This window comes from Zootermopsis nevadensis, unplaced genomic scaffold, assembly GCF_977971745.1.
Source record: "Zootermopsis nevadensis isolate Lab colony 2312 unplaced genomic scaffold, Znev_1.0 Znev_ptg000012l, whole genome shotgun sequence".
Lineage (NCBI taxonomy): Eukaryota > Metazoa > Arthropoda > Insecta > Blattodea > Termopsidae > Zootermopsis > Zootermopsis nevadensis.
The window spans coordinates 14,431,438-14,453,299 of record NW_028259144.1 but is presented as its reverse complement, the minus strand read 5'-3'; the positions used below and the strand labels follow the sequence as shown (position 1 = coordinate 14,453,299).

The window sequence follows — 21,862 nt, the reverse complement described above, 5'->3', positions numbered from 1 at the left end:
GATTAAATTTAATATTACGAACCTGCATCAAATTGTTTCAAGTTTTATTTTAATTGTAGATACAACACGAACCTCACATTACATTAAAACGAGCGTTAAATAAAACTGACACATTTCAAAAACGTGTTCCTGGTACTAAAAGCGTAACGAGTAGAAGACCATATATTTCACTGTTATCTATAACTTTCGCCTGAAACGTTTATGGTATGCCATAGGCAATTATATTAGGAACAAAATACAAATAAAATTATTTGTACATCTTTTAAGCAAAAAATATTTTTGGGGGGGTCAACAGATGTGAAATTTCAATAATTTTACACACGATATGACGAAAGATGACAAAACCCAGTAGTTTATCTTAAAACGGCAATTTCTTCCAAAACGATGTATCTTACGTCTCTTTCAGAAGGTAAACTACAGTCCGATTATCTGACCTAAACGGGACAGAAGGACGGTCGGATAACACGGAAAACTAATGATAATATAAACATCAACTCAGGTTTTAACTCAGTTTACGAGTATTGTTACATTACGAAGAAAATATAATATGGCATGAAATAAAAAATAGTTTTTAGCGGTGCGTGGTAGGGGAGTGTGTTTCATTTCGTTACATGCAGAGTTGAATGTTGATAAAATAGAGCCTTCAGACACGGCACGTCCGATAAAATGAAATGAATGTCGAATAATCGGGATTCTACTGTATAGAAATTTTTCAGTGAACGCATTGTTTATTTCGACAGCGTAGTAAAGCATTTCGTTTACATAACTAACGAACTAAATTGGTCTGTCTGTCCAATTCCCTGTACCTCCTTCCTCTGATTCAATTAAAACATGAACAGCCACATTAATCGACCGATTTTGGTAAGCAAGGGAGACAGTGGAGTATAATATTAAAATTGTTCTTACAGTAACAGGTGTGATTGTGTGGACTGTGTTCATCTGTCTCATAATTGGGACCAGTAGCAGGATCTTGTGAATACAGTAATAAACTTTTGGATTCCATAAAAAGTGATGAATATGAAGGACAACCTGCTACTTGGAATTAATTATCGGCTGACTTTCCTGAAACGTGTGGCAAACAGCTTGGCACTTACGGGCACCTCGCTCTGGCAAGTTAAAATTTCTCCCCTTGTCTTCGGGGACACCAAAGAGGAGTACTTGAGATGGGGATAACACCAAGGACAATCAATGTTGGTCCGTGGGGTTCTAGATGATGACAGATCGTTGAGAACTACGCAACAATTGTTGAAGCTGATTTAGGAAAACAAAATAAGGCCATAATGATTGCTTGTAATACTCATATTTTTATTTGTTTGCTATTGTAACATATCATGTGAAATGTACGTTGTGACATGTCACAAAAGTTTCTAAGTCTCTGTATTATAATGAAAGCCTACGAGAACCAATACTTGGAAAACGTAAAATATCCTGAGCCAAACTATGAGCAGCGAAAGTATTTAAAGCTGCAGTCATTTTATTTTCAAGCGATACTTTTATATTTATTACACATATTTCCTCAATGGTACGCAATATTCGAACTTTGTGGGAATTTGGTACTGTGGCAAACTCTCCAGAAGTTAAATTTATCAGCTGCAGAAAGTTTCAGTAGCTCACAGATATAGTTGTCATAACAATATGAGAATCCCAAAGTATTCAACTATTTGTTCCTTAGCAAATACATCCCATCTTCGCATACCCTTCCAGTTGTTTTGATGGTTCCTACAAAAATTCCTACAATTTTCAACGAATTTCCTTCAATTAAAAGAACGAAACTCTGTAACCTACGCTTTCTTCGTTTCAATTTCAATTTTATTAAAAATACTTCAGAAAGCATTATTAATTTCTTCCATGTTCTAAATTATCCAAATTCTATGCCAACACGGCAGCCATGCAGGCTTCTGATGTAGAAACGGCATTAACGCCACTTAACTCAGGGTCCTAAAATGTGTGAGAACAAGTACTCGATGAATATATTGTTTTTAAGGTAATTCTTGTGGAATGTAACATTACACGACAACCTTGTCAAGTTGATAATTATCTTTCTGTCTAATGACGAAACCCAATGAACAGCTGAAGCTAGGCGTGTGACATTCATTATGGAGTTGATCATAAATGAATCCTGGATGCAACATTGTAATAGAAACAAAGATACTTTGTGATTATATCGGGTAAACTTACAGAAGCGAGAACATGTCAGTTCAGATGATGTGGAGTTCCCTGACGTATTTAATCCTATTCAAGTTGTAGGCGTGCTCTGATAATAAACGCCTTTAAGGCAAAGGGAGATGCAACTGGTTACAAATATTCTGAATCTTATAGCACTCATTCTCCTTTTTCGTTTTTCCTTCACAGATATAAATCTGTCTAACAGAAAAGTCTGTTAGTATAGGTCTAAGAGCAGAAATTGCTTAAATTGGAGGTGAAACTGTTAACCCAGAAGATTTGCATGATATAAACTAACTCTCAAGTTATGTATGAACACGATGTTCAACTTAAAGGACCGGACCACAACAATGACTTGGCGTGATTTTTATTAGAGTTTCGAGTTTCAGCCATTAGATAGCGTGATACACGCATACACACACATTTTCTCTCACTCGACAAGGAAGATGAAGGAGTCTAGAAACAAAAGCAAGAAAAACACTTTCGCTTAATTTCCATAATACTAGGCACGTGAAAGAGCTAAAAAAGATCTTATCCTCAATTCTCTTCAAGTTAAAATGTGACACAGAACTTAACTTATGGCCTGTGTGTGACTTCAGTCTATTTAGGTTATACTTCGTATGTCGCGTGGTCGCTGAAGGCAAAAGTGACGCAAGAATTTTTTTAATGTAATCCTGCGATGCCGAAGGTCGTCTTAACAATATTTAAACATCCAGCTCGTACCTCAAAGAAACCACAACCCACAACCACTGCAATCATCAATTGGTAGATTGGTTTATTTTCACAATCTGTAGGCAATACGTGGAGTTAATTGTTATTAAAGCATGTTTTATATGCACTTCGTAAGATAAGATAGTATAGTTGCGTCATATTGTGATATTAATTAAAATAATTATTATATTTGTTTACCGTCAAATCACAATAAAATAGTAAGATAAGATAATTAAAATGATTACAATATCATCTTATGTTCCATATCGAGCATTCGATTTACATCGGAACATTCACAACATGTTTCGGTTTATCAAACCGTCATCAGGTGTAAATTATAAACTTTTAAACTCAAATTACAATTATTTATAGTTTTTACAATTTTATAATTTTATCATCTTTCTCAGTATATTTCTTTTGGAAGTTGTGTTTAGATATTATTAATATAACATTGGTGTTTTGATGTTTTACCAGTCTGTGAAGTAAAGGATTCGAAAACATTAATGAAATATGATTGAATATAGAAAACAAAATGAACTAAAATAATAAATAATAGCAAATAAACACACCATATATGAAATAGCAATCGGTTCAGATGTGTTCAGAGGAGAGATCCAGAAGTGTTACCATCTCGGAACGAGGTTCGTTATTGACTGCGGTGCACTTCGTAGTACTTAAAGGGTTCGAAAGAGGAATTTGACCTGAACACAGAAGCCTTCAGGAGACAAATTCTGCTTTCCTCATCCTTGTGCCCGGCAACACCAAAATTTCGTGAACGTTCGACCCGACTAAGATATGATTTACTTCATTCCGTTATTTTACGAAATTGATCAAATTCCGAGGCCGTACTGTGTCAAATGAAATCTGATATAATACGATTACATCGGAAGGGGCAGTCTACTGGAAATGTGGTCATGGCATATTTGAAGACACTGTTCCAGAATTTGCCTAAAAAGACTAAAGAATACCATAAAACCCGCCATAAAGAACTTTTTCTTCCCTGAACTCAAACCGGTTACGTCCTAACTAATTGTTAACTAATTACAGAATCATTTCGTCAAAATATCACCCTTATTTAATACGAATCGAAGTTTCATTAGCGTATTCAAACATGGCCGCCATAGATTCATGTTCTGAACCAGATGAGTCCTGACCACACCTTCAGACTCTTTGTTTAAGATTGATTATAATATTATCCTCCATCAGCATCTAAGTATCGTGGTCTCTTCCTTTCGGATTTTCGGACTAAAATTCTGTGTTTCTACGTTTTTCATACGTGCTATGTGCCCCGCCAATCTCGTGTTCCTTTATGTGGTCCCCCACCCCAGTAGTCTTATTTGGTCAACAGCACAAATTTTAAATTTCTCAATGCAATCTTCTTCAACTTCCAGTCTCCGTTCTGAAACTATGAATGTCTCTAAATGTTTTGGTAGGATCAGGCCAACGAGAGAAGGCGAAGCAGCTCGTAATTTCTGTCTTCATTTCAAAGTGAAGCCCAAAATACTCGCAGTAATTAAAGAGGAAAGAAGTTGCTACTGGTCACACCGCCGAGGGGAAAGATCTGTGACGGCGCAGAGACAGGATCACCCGTGATCCGATACCGCGATGTCATGCGGAATTATGGCGGAAGCGAATTACTTCCGCGCCATAACTCGGCGCCCCCTGCATCTGTCCACTATCTGCCGAAATTGAGCCTTCAGAAGGGGATCACGAAGCCTTGTCATGTTAAGGCGACGTAACTGATGGCAGATGTTAAGGTCAGTCAATGGACAAAGGTCACTTTGTGTAGTGGAATCATCAGTGATAGGGATTTGGGAGACAGATTTCATGTTCAGTTAGATCCTGTATCGCTTTCCGAATACCATCAATATCTGTGCCACTTCACTAGGAAAGCGATGTACAGTACTGAACAAAGTTAATGCACGCAGGTCAACGCAGTCTGACACAAAACAGGAAACACAAATACAACCATTTAAATATGTAGATTGATACACAATAGAAAACAATTACAACAAATAAATACATTGTAGTAGCTTTAGGGTTAGATGATGGATTCTTGAGCAGATAACTGGGTTAAGTCTCTGATGACTTCAAGTGAGATTACTGGCACAAAAGGTAGTACTGGAGTATGATGATGATGATCATCATCATCATCATCATCATCATTCCTCCATACACATCGGTCATAGTTCTATGAGGTGAGCGATGGTTCTCACAAAGCAGCACATTATCACGCCCTCGGCCCTAATTTAGGTGCTATATCAGCGCTTCCAAGACCTCAGAGAAAAGGTATATTTTAATTTAGCATAAGTGGTCCGTTATATAGTGAAATATCTTATATATTGGTCACTTGCACTTATAAATGTATTATTATTATTCCATCTATTCACCACTTTTTAGAGTATTTATTTCTATGTACCCGAAGCAAACCTTGCCCCTGAGGTAAACAGTGCAGCAGCTATTTCCAGAATACATTTTGTTTTTAATACGTGTTACATGTATTATATAGTTTTATTTTACGACAGCGTCTTTCGAATGATGTATGAAGATCCTAAAATGGCAGTTTTATGCAGTTCCCTGATGTCGTGTTCGCCCGGAATGTTGGCCAAATTTATTATTATTATTATTATCCCATCTACTCGCCACTTTATGGGGTATGTACTTCCATGTACCCGAGACAGACCTTGTCCCTAAGGTACATAGGGCAGCAGCTGTTTCCAGGATCCATATTGTTTTTAGCAAGTGCCACATGTTTATTATTATTATTCAAATATTTCTTTTACGTTATATATATCAGGTTCCAAAAAGAGGATAACTGAGAATTATGAACCATAAAAATTTAACAACGTGGCAACAGTCTGTTTTAAGATAGATTCAACATTTGGGGAGGAGAAGGAAACCCACGGAAACCCTCAGTCAAGGAAGCGGTTTCAGGGTCCGAAATCACTAAATGTCTACACGAGATTACAACCCATAAACCAACATCGCCTCAATGAAAAGCTCAAATCTCACAAACAATCATTTATTCAATTTAAAGCCTGTCTTCACAAAAAAACTTTTCAAAAATGCAAAGGTTGTGTGATTTCACCGGTAGTTGTCAGTATATTTCCTTACATCGTAAAGAAAGACAGGATGATGGTGTGAAGTCACGGACTATTATGACAGAACGACACAAGACCATTATTATTTATAGCTTATTTCAATTCACTGTCAGAAGTTCAGGCTATATACCATAAAATTATGCTTTGATTAGTGAACGATAAACACTTAAGGATGCATGTAGATGTGACTGTGGCCTCATTTAAGGTACCAACGTGGAATTTACCTCAAGTGACTGAGAAAAATCATGAAAATCCTCAGTCAAGATAGCGTACTCAGTCTCTTGACAGACAGGACCAATGTTGTATTAACAATTCTTACCAGAAATTACCTTCCAAATGCCCCCATTTTTCGTCCCGATATATTGCAAATTGTTTAAAGCATAAGAGCATAATAATTAATTGAAAATAAAGTAATTATTGAGTAAAACCACCTTCACTCTGAAACCAGCCAAGATTTTTTATTTGTATAATAAAACTTGTAACAAAGATCTCGTCTTAAGCAAATGCACATTTCGCAACGTCGTGTCAATGCCAACCTTTCTCCCCCCCCCCCCCAACTATAATGTGGAGGAAATTAGCACAGATGAGATTTTTTCATTGCAAAATCAGCAGTTAAATTACATCCACCAAAAGGCCTACGAAAGGCCCTACTCGCTGGGGTCTCCGACTCGGGAACACATTTTTCATATAACTATTATTGCCAGGTCTTCTCGTTCTTCTAGTGTATTCATTTTATTTTGAGGACGTCGACAGGGGACTACGAACTAAATAACCTATTCCTAACCTACCGACGTAGTCCACCAATTCGCACTGTGCGATGATATTAATACGCGCCGTGCACAAGAGAGAGCGCCACATGACGGATGTCGAGACAGGCTTAGTTCAGCAGAGATCGACCCATCGAATCGAAATGTGCTTAACTCGCGGAATATCGATCATGGCTTAGGCGGTTGTCGTAAATTCCAAAGAGACGAATTTTAAGTTCTATATCTGTATGTCTATCAAAAGCACCACAAATTCAAGTCCTCAGATTTAGCCCTAATCCTTTCATTTGAAGCAATATATATCGCTGTATGCGGTCTCTATGCATACGTCAATCGTACACGTGCTGGTATCACAAGTTAAAATACCACTCGGAATCTTACTGTATACCCAAAAGATTCGATGTGTAAATTTTATTTTGGTTTCGAATAGCCATAGATTAAACCGAAGCAGAGATGTGTGTGGCACACACAAAGTCAGACACCAGCACAGCTAAATTTAGTTTCAGTCAGACTTTGAACGTATTCTTGCCTCAGACCTGTTCATATTCAGTTCTTTCACGTGACCTCTGTGTCGCCTATTGCAAGTTCAGCTCGTGTCATCTTGGGATCTCATAGACACTTCTGGGCCCGTGTTAAGGATAAGACAAGTGATATTTATCCTTACCAGATAGTCATAAGAACAGGAACAGATACAGACACTCTGAGCAAACTGATGCATAATTTACTTATGTACTCACCACGTTCTCTGGTGACATTGCTGGATGAGATATCCGAAGAGAGAAGTCTACACAAGTCTGTCTTGAACACATCAGTCACAAAGTATAGGAATCTATACGAAAAGGAAATTAGATAATGTTACACTTTTCGAAACATGAAGCTAATGCAGACCTATTCAATCCTTCTTCTTATTTTTGTACACGAAATTCACGAAGTGTAAGCTACAGAACTATAAGTGGACAAAATAATTGTAAATACGTCACACAGTGCTCAAAACTTACGTAATAACAAAATTGAATTGAATTGAATTGAATTGAATTGAATTGACGACTGCTGAACAGATTGTAGGCGCAGAAACTGGCTGTTTTACGTACTATGAACACGAGATGGGCAGCTTACACTGACTAGGTAACAATATCACTGTGTGGCGTTGTGTAGACTGGAATCCAAAAAGAGGAGAGCCTCAGATTTATTCCTGCACTGTACGCGAAACTATTAATTCTAACAAGAACCTTTCGGATCACTTCCAGAATTGTCAACCAATCCATTCTTCTGTTAACTGATTCACCATGCATTTCACCATAGCAATATTCATTGCGTCATTTTACTTCCGGTAACAAGTAAAATACGTCACAGTACACAGCGATAGCGTATTGTGTCAGATCGCGCACCATGAATGACAAGGCGAGATGTAAACAGGCTCTACAAAGGAACACAGCGCAGGACAATTTAAATTTTATTTTCTGTGTTTAAAGGAGAGACATATCAAACCCAATTCCCCACCTACTGCCTGTCCTTTCTAACATTGACAAATATTCCCAACCATCACGCCCTGAAGATGGCAACTGCAATGTTGGCCGAAACGTTGGATAATTTTCACCATTTAACACCTCTCATCCTTAAAAGCCGACGTTGTAAACACACCGAATTAATTACTTTTAATTGTTCGTAAATTAAATATTCATTTGTTACTGTCGTTTCCAAATACGTTCAATAACTTGGTACATTTTCGAAACATTTATTAGCTTTGGTTCTCCAGTCCCTTCAAACTAATACCACCGTGAGCGAGGTTGAATTTGCTTTCTACCGGGTCATCTTTGACTTTCACACAGTCTGCAATCAATAGCTGAGGTCTCTAGTGATCTCCTAGAAAAATGATTACGTTGACATACCACATGAAGATGACATCGTTCAGTTTTTGGTTTGCCCCGAACGGTAGCCGAAATTGATAGTTCACGTTGCATGTTCCTTCTGCCACTCTTCTCTGAATCCCCTGTAGGTCTGAAGCTAGTCCGAGGAGAAATACTGAATCGTACAAATACATCACGCACAATTCGATGGCTTGAGTCACCGCCTCCTCTACCCCTCTCCCCTGTTTTCTAGGCCCAGACATTCCTGCCGAATGCTACAACTGCAGACAGGAGTGACCAAACCTTTTGGCCAACATAGTGTTTCAATTTACGCTAGTCACAAAAATGTATGTTGTTGAATTCCTTGTCAGTGTAAAAATCCTTATCTTCCTCACCAAGTTAATATGTAGATAATGAGGGTTGTAAATTCTGAGACACTAATATCTCTGACTACTAACTTGACGGCCAGGGTTCGAATACTGGCATAAGTCCAGGAAATTCTTTTTTCAATGTAAACCAGCGCTGGATGTGTAGTGCTTAAAGAAAAAGGCATTTTTTACGGTGATCAAATCAAGTAAGATTACAGGGTGGGTGAGAAGTAATTAAGCATTAAATAATATCTTTGCATTGGAAATATATAGGTTATAACCATTTCTCAATGCCTACTCACTTCCCACCCACTCTGTAGATGAACATGGTTGTGTTGACGCCATGGAGAGCTGAGAAATACAAAAGAATGTTCGTCGTAAAATCTTAAGAGAAAGAGATCATTGGGAGAACAAAGCGCAGATCCGAGGATAATATTATAATGGATCTTAACTAAATAGGATTCCAGAACGTGGTCTGGATTCATGTGGATGTAGCTTATGGACACGGTGATGAGACTTTTTAATCCACGCAAAGAAAACAACATATTAATCAACTGAGCAACTATGAGTCATGGGGTTTGAAAGATATTTACAGTTATCAAAAACTACCTGTATTTTAAAATACACTGTTTATGGTAAATAGCGGTTCTTCAACAAAAGGTGTTGTTAGACTTCATTTGTTCACTTTGGTCCGTGGACTGTCTCGGCAAAACAATTGCTTTCCGAAGACTTTTGTGGGTTCAGGCGCCGCGCGCAAGGTGTTTATTCATCCTCACTAACAGTAATCCCAATCGAGTATAAGTCTTGCACGTAACAGAAACATTTGTTCGCTTTTCTCTGCGTTGCCCTGTGAAGACAGAGAAATTGCGATGGACAATCTCCCCCCCCCCCCACCCTCGGTTCCATCCAAGGAGCCCAGGCGTATGTTTGAACAGGATTAAGAAAATCTCTCCGATTAGAGAACCCCTCCTCCACCTTCCGACTGCAGCACCAAGAGGAAGAAGGCGATGTTTCCCAAGATACAAAGGCTGACGACTATGGATTATGTTCCTGCCCCCAACCAATTGTTTATTTCGCTCGACAACGCACAAACCGGAGAATGATGATATTGCAGCTTCTTCTCATGGGCCTCCAGCATCAAGCCGGATAAAGTTTATATATCCTCGCAGTATTTAAAGCAGACTTTGATAGGATGGGCCTATACTTGGCCGGCTTTATTTTTTGGAGTTACGGGCCCGCTCTTTTGCAGACCCATAATCAAGATTATATCGTGATTTCGCCGGACTTTTTAATATTATCTAATTGGATTCCCTATTTATTTCGGTAACACGAGGGGCCGGCGATCATGTTTAATGATAAATACGTCAAATACAACTTAAAACGTTTGTAACCGTTAATTTATAAACAATATTTCGCACAGAATAGGCAGTGTGTTTATAATAGACCTTCAAACAAAATTTTATATTCCTGGTTCCAACGTTGGATTATTCCATCGCTGAAAAATTGAAAGTGTAATAAACACTTTACCACGGGCGGCATGTCGTTTTTCTAATTACAGGGGGGAAAAAATCATCTACAAAATTTGCATTTTTCGAAGTTCTATTACAATACACGTAATCGTTCTAGGATTTGGCGCCAATGTCGTTCCACCTCAAAAGTTCGTAAATCCGCCAAGTTACTAAAAGAGATTTTAGGAATGTATGAAGTACGAGTCTGAGTTTAACTCCAAGGGCATAAAATTTATACTAAATTTTGTGAGAATCGGTCTATTAATTTAAGCTCTTGATACATTTACACACACACACACACTTGATAATCTCATTTTGGAAAATTTGGCGTTTTTTTGTGGGATAACATTGAAACGGATCTTAAATAAGTACGATATAAGGGCGTAGACTGGATTCATATTCCTCATGATAGGGAACAGTGACGGACTTTTTCAAACACATAATGAAGCTTTTGATCGCATAAAAAGCGAGGATTCTCAAAAGAAGGACTCTGTTCCATGAATTTAGTATACAGAGTCCTTGCATGATATTAAGGATGAGGCCATAACCGTCAGCATATAACTACACATCGCACTACATCTACATTATCGATTGTGAGAGGACGTGCAGATGCGACAACAGTTCAGGATGCACATCCACCCCATCTACTGTAAGGATTTAAGGACGACAAAGACAAAGTGAGAAGGGAATATCTCGCTGCAGTGGAGTTGCGCTCACGAGCTGGATCTTAGAGGCGGCGTGAGCCGAGACTATGTAACTAGTGAATTGTCACCCGCCACGCTATTTGTCCACGAGCCACGGCCAAACCTTGTCTCTGTAGCTCATACCATTACGTAATTTTGACGTATTATTAATGTATTCTTATTTCTATAAGTTATTATTCACCTAACAGGGTGAGAGTCGAACTTTGTCCCTCAGCTCATTATTATTGTAAATATTGTTATTGAACTTTTTATTTATAACCACTTGCGTCGTTATTTTTTAAGTGCAGACTTAGTCCTTCTCAGCATTTTTCTGTAAACATAACTCCACGTCAACCAGTTTGGTTGCTTATCTTAATATCGTTTTGCATTCTGGGAGTACACAAGGGCGAACTGGTTCTGCGTATTTTGATTCAATTAATGCTTCCGATGCTGGTCCCCATAATCTACTTTATTCTGGTTATGTCAATTGGTTTCGTATTTCCGGAAGCCTTACTTTTTCTTATGTTGTGAACCCTGGATTTCAACAGGGAACCGCTATAAGACCCTTCATTTTAAACATTCGTTAAAGATATCTGTCATTCTATTTAAAGGTTTATCATAAATTAACAATGTTTATGACCCCAAACTTTTTCAATCTGACACTGACATGTTTTGAAATGGCATAATTCTTGATTTTGGTAAAACTACTATCATACACATTTACGAGCAAAGTTTTTAATTATAAAATGTGTAATAATATTATTTTACATTCCCAGCGTATTAAATGATGTACAGTCCTGTTGAACTGTAACCTAAATTTTCATCAAATTTTTAAGCCTTAAAAATTTTAGGTCTGATTCGTTACATTGCCTTCTTTAAGGTCTGTGTTTTGTTGTCACCCCTGCGCGACCCAGATTGGAATATGCATCTGCTTCCTGAAACTCCATTAAGACGACGGATTCGCCCAAACTCTAAATTGTTCAAAAATAATTTCTTCGCTTATGCTATAGCAGATTCTTTTGTGGGTGCAAGAAGCAGTAACCAAGACATTATAGCCTTTTCCTTATTAATGCAGTATTTAAAAACAAAATTAGTTGTTCTTCCACATTTTATTCTATCAGTATACAGATATCTACCAGGATAATTTTAGAAGTCTCCACAATCATGGTAGATCATAATTTCAAGGTCAGTTTGTCAAACGTGTGTTTGCTGTCAGTTCAGTTTGCAAGGGCGGTGTGACATTTTTAACAGAGGTTATATCAGACGATTTATATCACTGATGATCATAAACCAGCGAAAGCCCAGAAGAACAGCATGATAATCCTCTCTAGTATCAACTGTAGTTTCTTAGGCCTTGTTCTTCATAAACACCGCACAAAATAACCGGGAGAAGTCAGGCGATCATGCAGGCCAGGAAACTGGAACATCACGCCCGCGACCCATCCAAGATAATTTTCGGACAGCCACTGACGGATATTACGACTGCAGTACGATGGAGCACCATCATTTTGAAACCACATTCGAAGAAACTGTTTTAAAACACAGCTTGAGGCGGGCCATTTAAGTGTGTTCGAAGAAGTTTCAAACTGCATTGACAAAATACACGTCTTAAAGATGCATTGCCACAGTCAGGGATGCAACGCCAACCACTTAACAGGGCCGCGATCGACAACCAAAGATGTAGTCAAGTGTTTTACTACAAATTCAGTCTCATTTGACGGTAAACAATCTCTGCTGTTGCAGTTGCTAAGATAAGACAGAACAATGAAATGGAGAGATGAAAATTGTGCCAAACGCAATGAGAAGTCGTAAATTTAAATCTCTGTGTTGCTCATTAATAATTGTCTGTTCCATAAGACGCTTTTGCTGAGAACTGAGAGTGACCCGAGGATATCAAGACTATCTCATCTCCCATAATTCAGCCGTTTGTCCCGCGATTTCCCCCACCCCCCACCCCATCACTTTCTTCACGCGCTCCGCCTTCCACTCCTTCGGCGTTATTCTCGCTTATTTCCGTAATTTATCACTCAGCAGCTCTAAGAACACCCCGAGACAGAAAACAAAGAACAGAAGATTCAGAAGGTAACCATACGCACCTACAGAATTAATCTGTTCGAGCTGTGTTCATACTCGGATGAGGATTCATGCGTTTTTTGAATGAATTCTGCAAAACGAAAGGATAATAATGAGTCTTGTATGCCCACCCGTCCGAATGCTTGGCCTCTGAAACTGCTGAATTAATTTGTATTTGATGTGAAGAAAATTAACTTTGGTCCTACAGATTCAATATAGACGAACCCCGATTTGCATGAATCTCAAATCTGGTTGCATCTGCAGATTTTATATGAAACGTTCATTCAGTGTCATTTAAGCCTTTGTTTAAAGGCATGAGAGGTGGAACATAATTATGAACAATCCCATCTTCCTTGAATTTGTGACAGCAATCAGAATAAAAATATGTTCATCAATTTACGAGTTAATTCTGCTTAATTTTGTGACAATATTCCATATGCACTCTGAATATTTTAGAAATGCGTAGAGCAGTACCTCTAAACTAAATTACATTTATTAATAGTTTAAATTAATTACATTTATATTTTATATTGCATCACATCGCATCACGTCACGTCATGTCATGCCATATCATACAAAACCTACGTTCTCTGTTTCCAACCTTCGGCTGCGAACAAAGCGAGAATATTTCTACCTGTAAACTGTGAAGAATTGACTCTTGTACAAATCGCATCAATAATTATACACTTACAAGGTCTCGTTGGCCGCTTGATGCTTGAGAATTGGTCAGCGTTTTTCTGTTTTCCTTCTAGTAGACTGACCTGCCATGTAAGAGGCCCTACATTCTGTCTGAATAGTATTTACAAAAACTTCACGATTAGGTGTGTATCTGTGGAATCTGGTTGTCACTAAATAAAACAAGGATGGGGTTTGTGTTGTCAGTGCAAATAGTGTGGGCTACATGTTCGCATTTGCGATACAAATCCTCTACTGCTAGGTTCTGTTCTAATTGTTAGCTTTAAATCCACTTAAATCTTCCGGAAAAAGTTCACAGGCTTTAATTCTGAACAGTCGTCAACTACATCGATTTTATTCTGTAAAAAGGAAAAAAACGACTTTGAGGGGTAGCAAACAAGCCTCAGCTTACGTAAATACTATAGCATTCAATCCTGCCACTGTGTAAATAACAATTAGAAACGTCACAAATCTCTCTTTTTCATTAAATTATATATACCTCCGCGTTTATAAACTTGTGGGAAAGGAGAAAATGTAATAGGTTTTACGTTATAAGCGCTTTCGAAGATGTTTCATGGCTGGATGCATTTTCTACCATCATTTTCGCTTCCCCCCCCCCCCTCCCCCAATCTACACACACACAATTTTTCACCGAGCTCACAATACTGTGTAACTTTTGAATGACAAGTTGGGTTCGGTTTCAGAGGCAGTGTAATTGGATTTCCTACTTCCAGTCCACAAAATATGAAGAGGGATGAAGTTGGAGTTTGGGTTGCTTGCACCCGAAGTAGTTGACCTATCAGCTTAGCTACGTACTAAGCCCAAGACCAGCTGTTGCCTCTAGTATAACACATGAGGGCGGAACGAATCAAATTCTTGTTACTTACTCGAATAAATGTTTGGTGCTTCTGAGTTATAAAATGGTAATTTATACACTTTTATGGACAGAGGATTGATATTTAGGCGAGGATATCAATTTTTCGTTTTCATCTTCTTCTGTCACGAACTTAGGCCAATAAATTACCTGTTTCGACCTCAAGATTGTAACCGAGTAGTCAGCATGCGCCGAGTAATACATCTTCATCGAGGTTTCTGTCTTCTGTTGGCTCGTCCTTCAAAACTTATCTAACCAGTTTTGTTTATGCAATAATTTCTTTTCTACTGGTCCACGTGGATTTATGCTTCCAAGCTTCACGTGAAGGCACGTTTTGCTACATAATAACAGTACTGTTATCTTACTTCCTTTCCCCAGGGTGGGGGGAGGGTGGGTGCTAAAGCGCGGCCGGGTCTTGACACAGACCACTCACCCCATCTAGTGCCGAAGTTGAGAATGAGTAGGAGCTATATTACTCTCCCCCCTGAGCGCCTACATGGCGCGTAGTGGGATAGCTTTACTTTTTTACTAACTTATTATTAAGATTAATGCAAATTCAATTCAGTTCCTTAATGGAATGATCGCTGCATATAAAGGCCTATAAGAGGCAAGCAATGAAAATAAACACAATTATTAAATCATTAAAATAAATAACTATATATTACCACGTAAAGGAAGTAAGAATGCGGTATTCGTAGCTGGGGAATACCTAACTAAGAAATTAGATCCGAAAACAATGAATATATGAGTAAGCATGAAAAAGTAATTCCTTATTATTGTTGCGAAGGAGTCTGCAGAACGACCCTTTGTCCATCCCCATACAATAGAAGTGAATATGAAGCAAAAGTGGAATGATATTGACGGAGAAAACCAAAGATCTCGGAGAGAAACCTGTCCCAAGGTCACCTTGTACACTACAAAACCCGCATGGACTGACCCAACGGCAAACCCGGGCCTCCGCGGTAAAAAGTTTATCTTGTTTTGTATCCTTTTGGCCTCTTGTTAAAATGAGAATATAAATTATAATAAGTAACACTTTTTGAAAACAAACTGTTGACGAATTTGGCTCCAAGCGACAACCGGAAGTTTGTCTTTAACACAACGAACATCACGATTAATTACCTTACTGTATTGTTAGTGTAATTAAGGTAATTCAGTTAAAATGAGGTAATCATATGGCTAAGTCGCTAAGTACATCAAATCACCACATTAAATGCCTTGTTCTCCCTGAAAAAGCCCTGTAATTAACTTCGTCCTTTCCGCTATTAACAAACAGGTCCTTTGTAACGAAGTTCGCTTTCTTATCCTAATCCTTGCATAGCTCTTAACGATCAAAAACTCGTTCTTCCAGGCGGAGAAGTCCGCTGCCTCGACTACAGTAATGAACATCTACATTCAGTTCGCATGTGATGTCGTTCACACACTAATTGCCACCGAAAGTCACCTTCAACGTACTTTTAACTAAGGTTTAGCCTCATTGGACAAACCTTGGCTTGCTCGAGAAATGATTTTCAGTGGGAATGCTTCGTGCAAACGACATCTTTCATTCGTACACCAAACACTTCCTGAACTAGACCGCTAGAAAAGATTGTATTAGGATTTATTACACTGCATTCCAAGTATTAAAAATACTTATAATACCAATTCTAAAACACAGACAATAATGACAGAACGTAAATCATCGTAAAAAACTGGGTCACCAAATTTTTGCTGGTATTTCAATATTCACATTCTTAATTTTGATTACTCGAATGACTGAATCAAAACGATTGAATTAATTTAAATACTTCCGTTTCTAGTAACCAAAAATTGACGCAAGCTGAAGTGTTCTGTGTGAAAGATTGAAACTCAAGTGACACGAATTATAAACGTGATCGTATAACGCAATGACATGTGTTTAGTTTTCAGTTCGCTTACTTTCGGTTCACGATCAAAGTTCCAGTAAAATGACAGGCACACATTCCATTCGCAAAGACTGTATTTTTGGTGTAAAACGCGCCTCTAACTTAATTCGCCTTGCTGCAGATTATTCCCTATAGCGGTGAGACATACAAAATTTAAAGAGGCTTAATTACTAAATCTTTACTTATAACCCCGATCTAGTCGACCGCACGATGGAAAGAAAGTTTTTAATACTAGAGGTCTTTATTTTGTATTTTAAAAACAAGGACCATTTTTACGTAAATAATTAATAACCCCTTTAAAATATGGGCATTCGTTTTCCATAACCTTGTGTGCGTGCGTGCGTTTGCAGAACTTCACCGGCTACTTTGTCAGTACTATTTCGTACTCTGGAAGTATCCAATTAGAATTCCGTCCTATTTTTGTTTTGTAGTTTTACAATCCAGTACCAAGACACCTTAAATATAAGTCGCCATTACTTCCGGCCCCATTTCCTACATTTAACAGCACAAAAACCCTGTATCAAGGCCATACCTAGGAAATATCACAGATTTAAAGAACAGTGATATTTATTTGTCATTCGGAAGGTGGAAGGACTTAGTCACAAGATCAACACAACTGGATACTTATTCTTCACGTATCTGTAACTCCATACGTATACATTACCTGCAAATACAAACCCCCATAATAAATTTATACAAAATACCAGTTATTTTTGACGTAAATACGTCTATAAGGAAGGGTCATTCGGCAAAAATGTGTTACGAAAAAGTGTAACTTTATTGTTATGTTACCTAGGAAACTTCATCTGTTTACTCGGCATTGTTGTGTTACATCACAACCATCAACAATCGTGAAAGAGCTGAACTGTGAATCGCTTGTAGAAGAAGTGCGTCGTGGAGTAGATAATTTTGTGCTGGTAAAAACGTTTTAGAGTATCACAGGTGCTTATCTTATATAATAATTATTAAGTAATCTGTTGTTGCGTCATACTATGTACAAGATGGATGACAGTGAAGCTAAAAGACTCCATAAAACAGAATATATGAGTCAGTACAGAAAACGTAAAATATAGAAGTATTAGATAATGAACCTAAAGTTCCCAAAAAAATACCAAAAACTAATGCTGAACGTATGACGGAATGTAGAAATCGCAAGGAGCAATTAGTGCAAGTTGATGCTTCCACATATTAGCAACTACAAGCGATCCTACAAGAATCGCGCAACCAAGGTATGACAATGCAACAGAACATTTTCATAAGCATTTTAATGAAAATAGATTTGGAAACGCTTGCAATGTATGTGATCGGTTATGGTTTGAAAAAGATTTGAAACAAGTTACTGATAGCCATTTAGATATATTGAGTAAGGAGTTTGTAAATGAAAATGTATCCCAATTTAAAGTATGCACAACATGCTGGCTGTCTTTAAATAAACAACAAATACCTATATTGTCTAGGAGTAATGGATTTGTGTATCCGCCATACCCCACTGATTTGCCTCCTCTAGATTGCATAAGCGAAAGATTAATATCTCCTAGACTTCCATTTATGCAAATTTGGAGGTTAAGACATCAATTGGGTGCATTTGGGATACTGGGACAAGTAATCAATGTTCCAGTAGATGTTAATAATATGGTAAGGCTACTACCTAGAGAATTGGACGATGATTACAGTTTCAACGTCCATATAAAGAGAAACTTGATTCACAGATCTACATATCTGGTAGGAAGTATTAAGAAAGATACAATAAAACGTTGGCTTACTTATTTAATTAATACTCCATTGTACAAACATTACAAGATTACAATTAACGATGAATTTTTCCAAAAACAAGAAACATTGATTTAAAGAAGGAGGAAAATCAAAGCTTTGTCACATTTATGGAAGAAACGTTTGGCTTAATGTTGATGTCAAATCCTGAATGTAGTACTACTAGATCAAAATCTTGTATAGATATGGTGTTTGCACGATATGTTGATACTCTAAAGTGCACAAATTTTATAACATATTTCAGCTACCACAGACCCATCTTAAGCGTAACTAATTCAGGTTAAATAAGCAATGTCTTAACCAAACTTTACTCAGTTGTAAAGCATGTATAATGTAAATATTTAAAATAAAGCCACTATATAAACTTTCTTTCCGTACAGACGTATTTACGTCAAATTCTCCGGAACCGTGGTTCCACTGCCACTTTTTATGTTTTAAGAAGACACATAATGTTACAGTCCATCTGAAGTGCAGTTGCATGGATTAAAAGCAGTGTGCATCATTTAGTAACACATTCCAAACAATCACAGACAGGTAGGCCTACTCTCTTCGTCAGCATCATAGCCTGTCCACGTGCAGCCGTAACGTACTAAGCCCAAGACCAGCTGTTGCCTCTAGTATAACACATGAGGGCGGAACGAATCAAATTCTTGTTACTTACTCGAATAAATGTTTGGTGCTTCTGAGTTATAAAATGGTAATTTATACACTTTTATGGACAGAGGATTGATATTTAGGCGAGGATATCAATTTTTCGTTTTCATCTTCTTCTGTCACGAACTTAGGCCAATAAATTACCTGTTTCGACCTCAAGATTGTAACCGAGTAGTCAGCATGCGCCGAGTAATACATCTTCATCGAGGTTTCTGTCTTCTGTTGGCTCGTCCTTCAAAACTTATCTAACCAGTTTTGTTTATGCAATAATTTCTTTTCTACTGGTCCACGTGGATTTATGCTTCCAAGCTTCACGTGAAGGCACGTTTTGCTACATAATAACAGTACTGTTATCTTACTTCCTTTCCCCAGGGTGGGGGGAGGGTGGGTGCTAAAGCGCGGCCGGGTCTTGACACAGACCACTCACCCCATCTAGTGCCGAAGTTGAGAATGAGTAGGAGCTATATTACTCTCCCCCCTGAGCGCCTACATGGCGCGTAGTGGGATAGCTTTACTTTTTTACTAACTTATTATTAAGATTAATGCAAATTCAATTCAGTTCCTTAATGGAATGATCGCTGCATATAAAGGCCTATAAGAGGCAAGCAATGAAAATAAACACAATTATTAAATCATTAAAATAAATAACTATATATTACCACGTAAAGGAAGTAAGAATGCGGTATTCGTAGCTGGGGAATACCTAACTAAGAAATTAGATCCGAAAACAATGAATATATGAGTAAGCATGAAAAAGTAATTCCTTATTATTGTTGCGAAGGAGTCTGCAGAACGACCCTTTGTCCATCCCCATACAATAGAAGTGAATATGAAGCAAAAGTGGAATGATATTGACGGAGAAAACCAAAGATCTCGGAGAGAAACCTGTCCCAAGGTCACCTTGTACACTACAAAACCCGCATGGACTGACCCAACGGCAAACCCGGGCCTCCGCGGTAAAAAGTTTATCTTGTTTTGTATCCTTTTGGCCTCTTGTTAAAATGAGAATATAAATTATAATAAGTAACACTTTTTGAAAACAAACTGTTGACGAATTTGGCTCCAAGCGACAACCGGAAGTTTGTCTTTAACACAACGAACATCACGATTAATTACCTTACTGTATTGTTAGTGTAATTAAGGTAATTCAGTTAAAATGAGGTAATCATATGGCTAAGTCGCTAAGTACATCAAATCACCACATTAAATGCCTTGTTCTCCCTGAAAAAGCCCTGTAATTAACTTCGTCCTTTCCGCTATTAACAAACAGGTCCTTTGTAACGAAGTTCGCTTTCTTATCCTAATCCTTGCATAGCTCTTAACGATCAAAAACTCGTTCTTCCAGGCGGAGAAGTCCGCTGCCTCGACTACAGTAATGAACATCTACATTCAGTTCGCATGTGATGTCGTTCACACACTAATTGCCACCGAAAGTCACCTTCAACGTACTTTTAACTAAGGTTTAGCCTCATTGGACAAACCTTGGCTTGCTCGAGAAATGATTTTCAGTGGGAATGCTTCGTGCAAACGACATCTTTCATTCGTACACCAAACACTTCCTGAACTAGACCGCTAGAAAAGATTGTATTAGGATTTATTACACTGCATTCCAAGTATTAAAAATACTTATAATACCAATTCTAAAACACAGACAATAATGACAGAACGTAAATCATCGTAAAAAACTGGGTCACCAAATTTTTGCTGGTATTTCAATATTCACATTCTTAATTTTGATTACTCGAATGACTGAATCAAAACGATTGAATTAATTTAAATACTTCCGTTTCTAGTAACCAAAAATTGACGCAAGCTGAAGTGTTCTGTGTGAAAGATTGAAACTCAAGTGACACGAATTATAAACGTGATCGTATAACGCAATGACATGTGTTTAGTTTTCAGTTCGCTTACTTTCGGTTCACGATCAAAGTTCCAGTAAAATGACAGGCACACATTCCATTCGCAAAGACTGTATTTTTGGTGTAAAACGCGCCTCTAACTTAATTCGCCTTGCTGCAGATTATTCCCTATAGCGGTGAGACATACAAAATTTAAAGAGGCTTAATTACTAAATCTTTACTTATAACCCCGATCTAGTCGACCGCACGATGGAAAGAAAGTTTTTAATACTAGAGGTCTTTATTTTGTATTTTAAAAACAAGGACCATTTTTACGTAAATAATTAATAACCCCTTTAAAATATGGGCATTCGTTTTCCATAACCTTGTGTGCGTGCGTGCGTTTGCAGAACTTCACCGGCTACTTTGTCAGTACTATTTCGTACTCTGGAAGTATCCAATTAGAATTCCGTCCTATTTTTGTTTTGTAGTTTTACAATCCAGTACCAAGACACCTTAAATATAAGTCGCCATTACTTCCGGCCCCATTTCCTACATTTAACAGCACAAAAACCCTGTATCAAGGCCATACCTAGGAAATATCACAGATTTAAAGAACAGTGATATTTATTTGTCATTCGGAAGGTGGAAGGACTTAGTCACAAGATCAACACAACTGGATACTTATTCTTCACGTATCTGTAACTCCATACGTATACATTACCTGCAAATACAAACCCCCATAATAAATTTATACAAAATACCAGTTATTTTTGACGTAAATACGTCTATAAGGAAGGGTCATTCGGCAAAAATGTGTTACGAAAAAGTGTAACTTTATTGTTATGTTACCTAGGAAACTTCATCTGTTTACTCGGCATTGTTGTGTTACATCACAACCATCAACAATCGTGAAAGAGCTGAACTGT

General features: G+C 37.8%; 1 long non-coding RNA gene across 1 annotated transcript in view; it reads right to left on the bottom strand.

Annotated features, from left to right (window-relative positions):
• Window positions 1-8,743, bottom strand: part of LOC110834124 (uncharacterized) — a 54,754-nt gene extending 46,011 nt beyond the window's left edge. Inside the window, exons 1-2 of the long non-coding RNA XR_002544491.1 lie at window positions 8,629-8,743; window positions 7,477-7,568 (exon numbers count right to left, since the gene is read on the bottom strand). This is a non-coding gene — a long non-coding RNA (uncharacterized LOC110834124). The remainder of the gene's footprint in view (window positions 1-7,476; window positions 7,569-8,628) is intronic.
• Window positions 8,744-21,862: the final 13,119 nt, after the last annotated feature.